We start from the raw sequence: 15,549 nt of genomic DNA on the forward strand, positions 1-15,549 counted from the left end.
CAAAGATGCCCACTATCTCCACTTTTATTCAACATAGTATTGGAAGTCCCAGCTGCAACAATTAGGAAAGAAAAAGAAATAAAAGGCATTCAAACTGGAAAGCAGAAAGTTAAACTGTCACTATTTGCAGTGAAAGCTGCAGTGAAATATTTTCTATATATAGAAAAATCTAAAGATTCCACCAAGAAAAAAAAAACTGTTAGAACTAATAAGTGAATTCAGTAAAGTTACAGGACACAGAATTAATATCCAGAAGCTTGTTGTGTTTCTATACACTAATAACAAACTATCAGAAAGAGACATCAAGAACATAATCCCATTTATAGTCATATCAAAAACAATAAAATAACTAAGAATAAATTTAACCAAGGAGGTATAAGTTCTGTATGTTAACAGCCATAAGACATTGATGAAAAAATTGAAGAAGGCACAAATAAATGGAAAAATATTCCTTATTCATGTTTTAAAAGAGTTAATATTGATAAAACGGCCATCCTACTCAAAGCAATCTACAGTTTCAATGAAATTCCTATCAAAATTCCAATGACATTTTTCACAACACTAGAACAAATAAATATAAATTGTGTATGAAACCACAAAAGATCCTGAATAGCCAAAGCAATCTTGAGAAAGAAGAACAAAGCTGATGGTATGTTCTCTGATGTCAAACTATATTGCAATGCTATATGATCAAAACAGTATGGTATATGCATAAAAATAGATACATATACCATATATCAATAGAACAGAGTGTTGACACCCAAGAAAAAAAATGCTTATATAGTCAACTAATTTATAACAAAGAGGGCAAGAATATACAATGGGAGAAGAAAGATTCTCCTTAATAACTGTTGTTGGGAAAACTGGACAACTACATGCAAAAGAATGAAATGGAACCATTATCTTATTATACCATATACAAAATAAACTCAAAATGGTCTAATAATTTAAATATAAGACTTAAAAACATAAAACTCCTAGGAAAGAAACAGTCAGCTCCTCAACATCATTTTTAGCAACATTTTTTTTTTGTTTAGATCTGACTCTAAAGGCAAAGGAGACAAAAGCAAAAATAAACAAACAGGACTACATAAAACTAAAAAGTTCTGCATGGTGAAGGAAACCATCAACAAAATGAAAATGCAACATAATGACTAGAAGATATTAGCAAATCATATTTAAGGGGTTAATATCAAAATATTTAAAGAACTCATACAACTCATTGACAACAACAACAACAATAACAAAAACCCAATCTTTTTTTAAAAATGGACAGATGATCTGAGTAGACGTTTCCCAAATAAGACATACAGATGGCCAGCAGACACACGAAAAGATACTCAATATCACAAATCTTCAGGGAACTGCATATCAAAAACACAGTAAGATATCACCCCACAATTGTTAGAATGGCTATTATCAAAAAGACAAGAAATAATAAGTGTTGGTAAGGATATGGAGTAAAGGGAACCCTTATGCACTGTTGGTGGGAATGTAAATCAGTGCAGCCACTATGGAAAACAGTATGGAGGATCCTCAAAAAAATTAAAGGTAGAACTACCATATGATCCAACAATTCCACTACTCAGTCCCTATCTTAAGAAAATGAAAATGCTAATTTGAAAAGTTATGTGTATCTGTATGTTTATTGCAGCATTATTTGCAATGGTCAAGATATGTGAAATCTAAAAAAAAAAAAACAAAACAAAAAACAAAAACAAAACAAAAAAGACAACTTGTACTCATAGATACCAAGAACAGATGGGTGGTTGTCAGAGGGGAGGATGATAGTGGCCAAAATGGGTTAAGGGGATTAATATATAAACTTTCAGTTATAAAATAAATAAGTCATGGGGATGTAGTATACAGTATTGAGAATATAGTCAATACTACTGCATTAACTTTGTAAGGTGACAGTAACTATACTGGTAGTGGTGACAATTTTGTAATGTATGCAGCAGAAGTCTGCTGTACCCTGAAGCCGGTGTCCTGTGTACCCTGAAGTGTACCCTGAAGAAGTGTCCTAGATGCCTGGATCTATACTGTGCATCGATTTTTATAGAGTAGAACCTATAGCTTCTACTTAGAGCTCTGACCCATAATCCTGCCTAACATGAAATTCCTAGGGATTTAATCAGTCCCAGGGCCCTACGGGTGGAGTCGGAGTCTTGGTGATTTATCTGCAGAGTAGTGGCAAGGGCTGTCACTTCCATCCTTGTGGGTTTTAAATCCCATAACTAGCTGCATCATCCTCACGTCTGGTGCCCCGCCTTCTGCAGGTCTCCAATACAAGGGCCCTGTACAAGCAATCGAGCTGGCCCTTTTTTCACAACAGGCTTGACTTGAGTACTAAGCAGTTCATTTCCAAGTTGTCCCAGTGCCCTTCAAGGTCAGGCCTTGAGTGTGTCCACTGTCGGTTCCCAGTCTTAACCTTGTGGCTGGTGATCGAGCAGAGGTTGAGAATTTCTGCCACCTCCTCCTCAGGTGTCTCTCTCCCACTGATTGCATTAAACAAGCCACAGATGCCACCGCAGAGAACTCCGACATCCCAACTGGGATACCAAAGGTTTCTCATCTTGACTTCTGAAGCCAATATAATGTTTACCCTGAAGCCAATATAATATTGTATGCCAACTACACCTTGATAAATAAAAGAGAGATGAATATTTAGTCTTAAAAGCAGTGTTAAATGTATCCTTAAAAATATTTCATCAGCATCTGTCACTGAATTTTTTATGTAGTTCACTATAAGTACTAGAATATCTTACTATAGGTATAGAATTTGACTCATTTTTTGGACAATTGAACACTGCATTTTCACAGCAAGTTGACATTGAATTCTTTAACTCAAGTCTGTGTTTTGTAATGTGATACATGAGGAACATTTACTGTTCAATAGCCCTCAAAACTTTCACTTCCATTTGGATGGTAAGCCATAATGTAAAAATATCACTAAGGCCTGACATCAGTTCCAGAGTCCCTTGTGAAAATGGCATTTTCAACTTTGTAGCAGAGATAGGGAACAGCATATTCCATGCAGGTAAGCAGGTAAAACAGAAGGTTAGGGAAGTGACTTCTTACCTGAAGATCTAACATAGACATTTATGTCCATGTTGTAAATTTGGAAGTTTTTAGAATAATGCAAAAAGATACGAATCATGGATAAAAGAGGAATCATGAATCAATACTGAATCATTATCAGGCCTGAACTTGGCATTATCTTCTCCAATTGCACACCTATAATCCTCTACTTCCTCTGTCCTTCCTGGAAAATCAATAGTGCCTTCTTCCACCCTAGAAAATGTGCACACTTCTTCACTCTGACCCAGACCAGAAAGGAAAAACAAACTGTTCTTTAGAGACACACCACTCTCTCATCACTCATATTCACTTTATCTCATCTACAGTCTAATCAATGGAGCCACCATTCATCATCCAAACTTTCTTCATTTCTCTTGGACCATTTCTCTCTCTCTCTCTACACACACACACACACACACACACACACACACACACATACACACACACACACATATATATGGCAGTTGGTCATGATACTGAATATCTAGGTTGGCTTCTCTTCAGAAAATTCACAATGCCATTTCCAACGTCTTCTTTCTTTCTTTTTTTTTTTTAAGATTTTATTTATTTATTTGACAGAGAGAGATCACAAGCAGGCAGAGAGGCAGGCAGAGAGAGAGGAGGAAGCAGGCTCCCTGCTGAGCAGAGAGCCCAATGCGAGGCTCGATCCCAGGACCCTGAGATCATGACCTGAGCCAAAGGCAGCGGCTTAACCCACTGAGCCACCCAGGCGCCCAGCCAACATCTTATTTCTTAAATGCATCTTTGTGTATGTTACTAGATTGCTTAAAATGTGCCAATGACAATGCCATCTAATACAAATATAGGCCTTTATGCATGGTGAACATTTTTTATAATAGTCAAAGACCAACTTCTGATAGTTAATACCTGGCCCTGGCTTCTAATGATCATTAATTCCATGTTATTCTTTGATTATCCCATATCTCTAAATCTATGGATAATCTGTGCTAGGTCTGGAATCTTAGAGTCTGTTTTAGTTTTAAGAGACAGAAACCAGGGCGCCTGGGTGGCTCAGTGGGTTAGGCCGCTGCCTTCGGCTCAGGTCATGATCTCAGGGTCCTGGGATCGAGGCCCGTGTCGGGCTCTCTGCTCAGCAGGGAGCCTGCTTCCCTCTCTCTCTCTCTGCCTGCCTCTCCGTCTACTTGTGATCTCTCTCTATTAAATAAATAAAATCTTTAAAAAAAAGAGAGAAACCATTACAGGTGTATTTTAGAGCCATAATACAGGGAAATAAGTGTTCATATAACTCTTGGGAGTGCTGAAGAAGGCTTTAGGCTATGCCTTCATCAGTGTCCAACTTTCTTTCTGGAATGCAGGTCCCTACCCTCTTGAGACACTCATGTTTTTTTCTAAAAGTCATCTAAAGTGTCAGTTACTCTCTGAAGCCTAACTTCCTTATGGTCACTTGGGTACACTTCTTAAGTTCCTAATGTACTTTATATATATCTTCACTATAATTTCACATCAAATTATTATAATCTCATTGTATTTGTTTCCATGCTTGAAATATAGCTCCCTTAAATTTGAGCCTTTATGAAGGCACATACCCTTTTTCCCAACTATATACATAAATGTCTATGATCTGAATGAGTGTCTGAAAGAAAATGAAATTAATAAAAATGTGTGAATGTATATCAAATACAGTCATAACTATGTGGCAGAATCCAAACTTAATAGCTATTCACTTTCTCTACCAAACAATGTATTTTAAATTATAAAATCGATATTTATATGTTTGAAACTTGACCCTTATTTCAAATGTGAAAAAATGTGCTATTTATCAATCACACAAAAGAACAATGACTGTCACATTTGAAAGATGGAAAATTGGTCAAAATAACCTGAGTGTTAACTATATGCAAGTCCAATCTGTAAGATTTCATAATGATCAAAATTTGATAAATGTTATCTACTTAGTGATTAGCCCCTTCAGAAATATAGCATGAGTTTCTATTTGCCTTGCAGATAATATAAAGTCTGGCACCTCTTAAGGTCTAAGTATCTCACAATTGAATAAAGGATTAACTTGAATAATGAATAAATGAAAAACACATATTATTAAAAACTATAGTGAAGAGAAAGATGCTTGATGAGCAGATAAAAACATAGACTTTTTTGTATTACTGCTGTTTATTTTTTGTTGTTGTTTTGTGTGTTTGCCTGTTTTAATATTTATTTTCATTTATTTCACTAGGCATTATATTTTATTTTTTGTTTGAGGCCATTTTTATTATGTTTATATTTATTACCTTACTAGAGCAAAGTTTGTGAGTTTGTAAAATAAATCTCAAAGTTTTTCTAAACAGCACTGGGTATTTTTAGAAGTAAAGGAAGATAGGACTTCTGCTCAAACTGAAGGGGAAACAAAGGAGAAAATATGGCTTTATCATATGGTAACATAGAAGCATATATTTTCTGAATTTAATTAAAAAAACTATTCCTAGTATATTTTAAAACAACTAGGTTATACAAACAACAAAAATTTAGATTAATTTAAAAGGAAAACAATGAACTTTTGGTATCTAAAATAGTTGTGATGTCTTTTTGGTACTTTCCTGGAGGTGATATTGAGAAAACAACAGCTAGCTCCAATCTATATATATATAAATTAATATATATTTATGTAGTGTTTGAAGTAAATTGCATTGGATTATGGAAGAAGTTGAGAATTGAAAATTAAGATCAGTATTTTATGTTCACTCTTTAGGTTTAAATACTAGTGATTTTGTTTGCTTCTCACTATGGGCCATATATTTAAATATAATGAACAGCAGAAAATAACATCCATTCCTAAAGACTGGCTCAATAGGAGATAATTTCCTAAGAGCTTTAACCAAAGTGAGTTTTCAAACATAAAGTGTTATATAGGTTTATCAATTTTGAGTTTCATTTTAGAGACCCAGTTTGTTTCTAAGGGAAGGAAAATTATCTTTTCTATGAACAGTTTTATCAACTTTATCTTCATAACTTAGGAGACTTATTTTTGGGGTGGGGAGAAAAAGAAAGAGCTTGCTCACACATTTTTCTCTCTAAGATCTTACAGCTCTAATTAGGATAATAATCTCTCTTTATGGGAATTTCAAAGAAAATGGGGACAATGCAACTCCAAAGAAGTATTATTAAAATGTCAGCCTCAAGAAAGCCTCATATTTTAAAGCATTCAGTTTCCTTGTCTCAGCATTATTTCCTCTTATCCATCTTACTAATAAAAGTGGTCTTTTTGCTACTTATTTATGTCTTTATTATAGAAGAAATATACATTTCTAATGTTTTATTTATTTATTTATATTTATTTACTTTAAATTTTTTAAAAATGGGTGACAGATAGTTGACCTGACAAAAAGGATGACTGTTATTTTGGTACAACATCTTGAAATTATTATTAATTTTTTTTCAAATTAAAATGGAGAACTAAAGGAAATGTCACAAAAAATATGTACTCTTGAAGAGCTCAATATGAGTCATAAATGTAAAAGGCCATTATGATTAAATATTATGGAAGGAAGCTATAGTTGTTATGTATATGCACTATATTATATAATCCAGTTGGGGAAAATTTGATGTGGTTGGGACAAATGTGTTGGGAGAAAGAGATCTCCTTCAGAATGGGTAGGAGAAAACAACATCTTCTGAATATTCAAATTTTAAAAGGGATAAAAACCATAGAGATCCACATTTGATAGTGCTAATTTTCATAAATAGGATTAGTTTGAATCAGTCTGGTAAAGGTAAGATACCTGTACAGATGAGACTGTCCATAAATATTGTGCAGGAATTTGGCTTCATATTTTAATTAATATTAACCATAAACACACTTCCTACATATTAGTAAATATCTTATGAGAAAATGGGGAAAATGTTAGAAATAATACTTAAGATATGAGAAAATATCTTACATGAAATGGAATATTTTCACTGAGCAAAAAGGAACATTTCATATTTTTAGAAGTAAGATTATGTCTTACTGAAAAAAAGTACTATCTTCTAACAACTCATAAAATATATCTATTAGTTATTTGGCTTTAGGTAAATATGATAATAAGTGATGAAAATTAATCCAGTTAACAGAAAATAGTCAACATGACAAGCATGTTTTTAATTCTGCATCCATGTTTAGTTATTTTTTTATTTTTTATGGAGGCATTATTTAGGTATAGCAAAAAACACTCAATGAAATTTTGACATCTTATTATTTATATTTATAAATCCTTCACAATATATTCTGTATGTTCTCATGTGTGTATGTGTGTGTGTGTGTGTGTGTGTGTTATCTTTAATGACTGGGAAGTTTAGATTTTCAGTATAATGGTTAATGCTATTCCAGTTACTATTGTTTCATGGCAAATCAGTACACTCTGTGGCATGAAACAACCATTTTATTATGTTGATAGATTCTGTGAGTCAGAAATTTGGACAGGACAGGGCAGGCATCGTTTTGCATGTAATATCTCATCTAGAAACACTCAGTGTTAGGATTGATTTGCCGACTAGAGGCTGGAAGTATCTTGAAGTGTCTACACACCCACATGGTAGTTGATGTTGGGTATTTGCTGAGAACCCACCCAGAGCTGTGGATCAGACTACTTGTGGCCTCTCTGTATGGCTCACATTCTTCATGGTGGGCTCAGGGAATTTGAACTTGTTTCACCCACACTTTCCTCAGACTTCAGTAAACAGTTAACAGGAATCATTACTCACCAGTAGTTCTTTTGCTGTAGATTTCTAATTCATTGTTTAGCATTTTAGTTAGTCCTCTAGGAGTTTTCTCAAGAAGTGCTTAGCTGAGTGTAATCCCATTGGTCTCTCAATTCTACTTCCAAACCAAATGTTAGCTGAGTATTCATAATAGTAGTGCTCTTTTTCCTTGAGCCCTTGGTAATCATTGTCCCACTGCTGTTAAGGATTGGATGTTTCTGTGGTGAAGTTAGAGACCTGGCTTGGAGCTGGTAAGATCTTTTGTTTAAATATCTGAAGAATACTTTATTATCCCTTTTTCTCTTTCATGGATGCTAATAATTATATAAAATTTCCCCCTAGAATATGGTTTCCCATTTCAAACTACAGATTTAAGTATTTATTCATTCCTAGAAAGATTTCTCCAACTGTATTTTATTCCATTAGGTTGGATTCTTATTTTACAAAGGCAAAATGTATGCATATTTGGGGTACTTTATCTGTTTCTGTATCTATCGATTTTTTTTCTCTTAACCTTCTTCTTTGATTTCCATTTTATTTTGTTGACTTTCCTTAATCTTGACCTCACTGCCTTTATTACTCAGTAATATCTATCTCCTTTATACAGCCACCAATGTGGACTTCATTTCTAAATCAATTTATTTTTCAATTATACTAATTTTTAATTTCCTTCCACTATCTTGCTTTTTAGTTCCCAAATTCTTGAATCTCTGCTTTGAGTTTAAGAAAGTGATTTTTTCCTCTTAAAAACCTATTTATGCCCCATGAGAGTATATTTTTCCTGGGGGCTTTCTTTGTCTGCTATTTCTTCCTTCCATCATTCCAATTTTATTTTATCTGCAATTATATTTTTATTGACTCTGTGCTGTTTCTTTTAATTATTATGTATTTTTTTTTCATGAATTGACTGTTACCTGCAGCAGCTGTTTACAGAGATTCCTTTTTGGGTAAGCCTGGGCCAATTTCAATACTTTAGGAAATCTCTTTCATATGACATAAAGCTTAATGGTAATTGATTGATTAATTTTTTAAAATTTTTGTTTTTTCTTGTCTGATAGATTTCTAAAGACAAAGATCTCCCTAAAAAAGCAACATTTTATTCAGTCTGTATCATGAAAGGATTTGTTCCAGGAGATATGGAGAGTGTCTGTGATTGTCTATGCAGTCTACCCTTCCTTGCTCCTCTTTGATGACAAACTAGATCCAAGAAAGTTCTCAACACACATCCACACACATTGTTTTCATTTCTTCTAAAAAGATGGATCTTTGGGTGCTGGGTGGCTCAGTTGGTTAAGTGGCTGTCTTTGGCTCAGGTCATGGTCTGAGCTCAGGTCTTGAGATTGAGCCCCATGTCAGGCTCCATGCTCAGTGGGGAGTCTGCTTCTCCCTCTCCCTCTGCTACTCCCCCTGCTTGTGCTCTCTCGAGTGTATGCTCTCTCTCAAATAAATGAATAAAATCTTAAAGAAAAAATGGACTTTTACTTGGAGAACTATGTGTTGTTTCCTTGTCTGAGACCTTCAGAAAGGAGCATTCTCTCAGTTCCTGCCTGCCTCTCTAATTACAGCAATAGTCCTTCTTTGTATATTGTTATTTAGGTATGCAGATATCTTATAGCATAATACATGATAATGTTTGTTCTTTAATTTCATATTCTTACATTTTGATTATTTATAAAAAAGGAGGCAGCATCATTTTTTCACCTTTTCAGAATTTTTTTGTAACAAACCTGGTCATTTTATGCCTCTAACTCTTAACATTTTATCCTGCATTAATAGCCAAATACTTGGGATTTTTGTTAAAAACCTAGTCATTTTATGCCTCCACCTCTTATCATCTCTTCCAATGACAAGTCTTTCCTGACTCTCCTTCCTGAACTTTTCACCACTGATAGAATTAGTCACCACATCTTCAAATACCTTGTCTTTAAATTTTATGACTATCACAGCATGTATACATAATTTTACATCCTTATCTTCCTTGTAAATTCCCTGAAGACAAAGACAATGACTTAACCATTTTGTCCTCTGATTAAAGCATTGAGCCTAATATATAATATATGCTTAACAAATATTTCTTAAATTATTGACATATGACATCCAATTACTTGATTTATACATGAAAACACTAATTATATCTGTACTGCTTTGGAAGTATCTTATATTTAATTATATTAAATTGATGGTGATTTTTTGATTAATGGTTTTCATTTTCACCTGGATTTTCAGTGAGGAATCATTGCAAATCATTCAGTTATAAAAATCAGGCCAGGCCTCTAACTGCATAACCATCGCCTATTTTTGTTTGCTTCAGTGTATAGTTAGTTGATCCAATCTTGTCATGATGGTTTCTTATAAGTGATGTGCTATTCAATAAATATCAAATGCTTAATAAGAATTTAATTCTATTTTCATTTACTTCTGAAGAATACAAAAGATACTTCCAATATAGACCCTTTTCTCAAAGAAAAAAAAAATGTATGATGAGAGATGAGGCTTGTACTCCCTTAAAATATTTTTTCAGATGTAAAAAAATAATAGAACAATAAAGATAAAGCTACAAATTGTCTACCATCAAAACATCTTTATGTAACCATAGCTGATGTTTTATAATATTCTCTCCCATATATTTTTCCCTCTGTAATAATATAGGGAAGAATAATAGAGGAAATTATAAAAAAGCTTTAGAGTCAACATAAACGTTTGCCTGAGAAGAGTAACTTATCTATTTAAACCTCATTGTTCAGGGATGCCTGAGTAGCTCACTCCACTAAACTGCTGACTCTTGATTTTGAATCTGGGTCTCAGGGTTCTGGGATTGAGTCCAAAATCAGGCTCTGTGCTCAGCGGGGAGTCTACTTCAGGATTCTCTCTCCCCGTCTGCTCCTCCCCTTGCTCTCACTCTCTCTCTTTCTCTCTAAAATAAATAAATAAACCTTTAAAAAATAAACTTAATTGCTCACATCTATGAGATGAGCAGAAAATATGATTACTGTATAAAGCAATTAGCATGATATCTCAGGAATAAAAACACCTCCAAATTACTTGTTAAAATACTTGTTCATATCCCTGGGGTAGACTATAGTCATTCTCCTTAACAGTCATTTTGTATTTTTTCCAGTCATTTGTTTCCTTAGATTTTTGTTTTATTTACAGTTAAAGTTACAACTACAATTAATGCTGGTATGAACACCCTCAAATATCTTTATATAGCTACTTTTATAGCTTTGCAAACAGAGCTTTACAACAAAATTCTGGAAGATGAATGACTGGATCTTGACAGGATTCAATCTTTTTCCCCCCTTTTCAGCCCTGTATAACTGCGGAACTTTGCTTGTTCCATGTGGTCTTTTAGGAAATGCTTTAAGGGAAAGTTGTTCCAAATATAGGCCTTCCCAATTTATACTTTCCTTTTCTTCAATCTTATTCCCATGAGTCCTTGTTTTCCAATTCCTACAAACACAATCTTTTCAAAAATATCTTTTCCAGTTCTTGGCTGGAGATTTGATTTACAACAAATTTGTTCACCATTACCATCCCAAACCAACTATTTTTTGACAGAGTAAACAATTCTAGTTTGATTATTATTTTAATTCAATACCCTAGAAAATTAATTCCATTCTTTTTCAATGGCATTGTTATCACTTGGAAATCTGCTGGTAATTTAATATTCACTTTTGTTGTAGGTGCATCTATCTTGTCTCCTCCTGCTTTTAAAATTGTTTTCCTTTTGTTGTGAAGTGTCTGTGTGGTGTGTCTAATCATAGTGTTAAAAATATAATGTCAATTTAATATATTGTACTTCTTAGCAATTTTGTTGTATTTCTGTATTAGAAAATTCTTAGCTATTTGCACAGCAAAGGAAACAGTCAACAAAGCCAAAAGACAGCCAACAGAATAGGAGAAGATATTTGCAAATGACTTATCAGATAAAGGGCTAATATCCAAAATCTATAAAGAACTTATCAAACTCAACACCCAAAGAACATATAATCCAATCAAGAAATGGGCAGAGGGGGACGCCTGGGTGGCTCAGTTGGTTAAGCAGCTGCCTTCGGCTCAGGTCATGATCCCAGCATCCTGGGATCCAGTCCCACATCGGGCTCCTTGCTTGGCAGCGAGCCTGCTTCTCCCTCTGCCTCTGCCTGCCACTCTGTCTGCCTGTGCTCACTCTCGCTTCTCTCTCTATGACAAATAAATAAATAAAATCTTTAAAAAAAGAAAAAAGAAATGGGCAGAGGGACATGAACAGTCATTTGTGCAAAGAACACATCCAGATGGCCAACAGACACATGAAAAAGTGCTCCACATCGCTTGGCATCAGGGAAATACAAATGAAAGCCACAGTGAGTTACCGCCTCACACCGCCAATCAGAGTGGCTAAAATTAACACGTCAGGAAATGACAGATGTTGGCGAGGATGCGGAGAAAGGGGAACCCTCCTACACTGTTGGTGGGAATGCAAGCTGGTGCAGCCACTCTGGAAAAGAGCATGGAGGTTCCTCAAAATGTTGAAAATAGAACTACCCTATGACCCAGCAATTGCACTGCTGGGTATTTACCCTAAAGATACAAATGTAGTGATCCAAAGGGGCACATGCACCCAAATGTTTACAGCAGCAATGTCCACAATAGCCAAACTGTGGAAAGAGCCTAGATGTCCATCAACAGATGAATGGATAAGGAAGTGGTATATATATATATATATATACACACACACATATACACATATATAAATAATGGAATATTATGGATGGAATGGATAAGGAAGTGGTACACACACACACACACACACACACACACACACATTGGAATATTATGCAGCCATCAAAAAATGAAATATTGCCATTTGCAATGACAAATATGGAACTAGATGCTATTAAGCTAAGTAAAATAAGTCAATCAGAGAAAGACAATTTTCATAGGATCTTATGGATATGAGGAATTTGAGAAGCAAGGCAGAGGATCATAGGAAAGGGAGGAAAAAAATGAAACAAGATGAAACCAGAGAGTGAAACAAACCATAAGAGACTCTTAATCTCAGGAAACTGAGGATTGCTGGAAGGCGGGGGGTGGGGTGGGGGTGGGTGGGTGGGTGGGAGGGATGGGGTGGCTGGGTGCTGGACACTTGGGAGGGTATGTGCTATGGTAAGTGCTGTGAATTGTGTAAGACTGATGAATCATAGACCTGTACTCTTGAAACAAATAATACATTATATGTTAATTTAAAAAAAGAAAAGAAAAAGAAAATTCTCAGCCATTTGTTTCTCAAATTTGCCTTCATTCAATTCTCTCATCTTTTACTTTAGAACTATAATTAGACCAATGCTCATTCAGATACTGTAAATCTTAAATTATCTTTCATATTTTTAACTTATTTTCACTTTTTGCTTATGTTAAAAGAAGAAAAACAACTTCAGCTAAATATGACTGTCCTTAACTCATTCATTTTGTTTTGTGTTGTTTGAATTCATTCATTCTGTATTTTATTTCAATAATCATTTTTGAAGTGATTTATTTCATTTTTGAAAATTTATTAATTTTAAGGTCTGCCTGTCATTAATGAAAAGTTCTCATAAAATGTTCATATTTATGAATTCATCTTGTGTTTCCTTTTTATTTCAAACAGTTATCTTACCATTTTCAATTCTAACATTTGTATTACATGGGGTTCTGAAGTGGTTGTCATTAAATCTGATAAAAGTTCATGATGTCTTATCTTCTTGAATGGTTGTGCCCTTTGATTGTCATATCATAATTATTTATGGGATTTGTGAAAGGTATCACCTGATTCTGAGGATTCTATCAACTGTGAGCCACTCTAGATCCCTTTAAAATCATGTCTTAATGAAGGTATCTGAATTTTAGCTCTTCTACTCTGGTTGAATGTCCTAGGTTTACAATCCCTGCCAAAGAGTTATTTGTATTTTCTCTAAAGAAAACCCTATTCCTACTAGATCTAACATTGGTCCCAACTCTGAGTTTCAAGATCAGGGCTTGGATGACTTTTGTTGTTATTGGGTGTCTATGGGAAGGGAAAGGAGTTAATTAGTGGTCTTTGAAGATTATCTTTATATCCCTAAGTGCCTAGAAATACATTCAAAATGTTTAAATCCAGGTTTAGTTATTTTGCAGTGAGAGAATGCTCCAGATAATCTAGTCAACCATGATCCTGTAACTACATATTCTGTTCCACTTGAAGTCAAAAGTAAATAAACAATGATTTTATTCAATCTCCCTGGATTGCACTCAGGATTTCCTACCTCCGTAAATGTTCTCATACTGTTGTGCTAATTCTTTACACCTCAATCAATCCAATAATTTATTTTCTTCTACACTTCCAGGAGATTTCCAACCAGTGAGGGAAATATATATCCTCTGATTGTCTTTATTTGAAATGTATGATATTTAATATTATTTTTGTGCTTAGTTTGCCATCACTATTTTAACCACGTCTGGAGGATTCCATTCCCCACATTTTTCGGTTAGAAAGTTATTGCATAGATGACCTCTACTTCTACCCTTGGCTTTCTAAACAAAGAGCTAAATATCTTATATTATTTTTTTAATTAACATATAGAGATAAATTATGTTATTATTCATTCTTTCCACATTAATTCTTGTTTTTATTATGTTTCACTTTTTTCCTATTCTAGAGCATAAAATTCACCAAGAAAATTTCCTCCACCACACAGATTGGAAGCTTGATAACTTCTCAACAATATTAAGTATTTGGGTAAAAAAAATTGAGTAAGACAAGGTGGCCACAATTCCTGAGAAAAGTCAGGTAAATTAAGCATAGACATTCATGAGACTGTGATAAATGATAAAGTTAAAAAGTACCATAGGGGGGAGGAGTCAAGATGGTGGAGAAGTAGCAGGCTGAGACTACTTCAGGTAGCAGGAGATGAGCTAGATAGCTTATCTAAAGATTGCAAACACCTACAAATCCAACGGGAGATCTAAGAGAAGAAGAACAGCAATTCTAGAAACAGAAAATCAACCACTTTCTGAAAGGTAGGACTGGCGGAGAAGTGAATCCAAAGCGACGGGAAGATAGATGGCGGAGGGAGGGGCCGGCTTCCGGCAAGGGGCGGAGCAAAGGAGCACAAAATCAGGACTTTTAAAAGTCTGTTCCATTGAAGGACATCGCTCCAGAGGCTTAACCGGGGTGAAGCCCACGCGGGGTCAGTGTGGCCTCAGGTCCCGCAGGGTCACAGAAGGATTGGGGGTGTCTGACTGTCACAGAGCTTGCAGGTATTAGAAGGGGGAAGCCGGCTACAGAGACAGAGCCGAGGAGTGAGCTCCCAGATTGCGGTTACCTTGAACTGGTAGCAGGCTCAGTCAGCTCAGAGTGCGGCCAGAGGCCAGGGTGACGGGAGTAATTGGGCACTGTTCTCTGAGGGCGCACTGAGGAGTGGGGCCCCGAGCTCTCGGCTCCTTCCGGCCAGAGACTGGAAGGCCGCTGTCTTCATTCCCGTCCTCCAGAACTCTACGGAAAGTGCTCAGGGAACAAAAGCTCCCGAAAGCAAACCTCAGCAAATTACTCAGCGCGGCCCCTGGTAAGGGCAGTGCAATTCCACCTGGGGCAAAGACAATTGAGAATCACTACAACAGACCCCTCCCCCAGAAGATCAACAAGAAATCCAGCCAGGAACAAGTTCACCTACCAAGGAGAGCAGTTTCAATACCAAGGAGAGCAGCAGAATTCCAGAGGAGGAGAAAGCAAAGCACGGAACTCATGGCTTTCTCCCC

Source organism: Lutra lutra, chromosome 8, assembly GCF_902655055.1.
Source record: "Lutra lutra chromosome 8, mLutLut1.2, whole genome shotgun sequence".
In the NCBI taxonomy this organism is placed as follows: domain Eukaryota; kingdom Metazoa; phylum Chordata; class Mammalia; order Carnivora; family Mustelidae; genus Lutra; species Lutra lutra.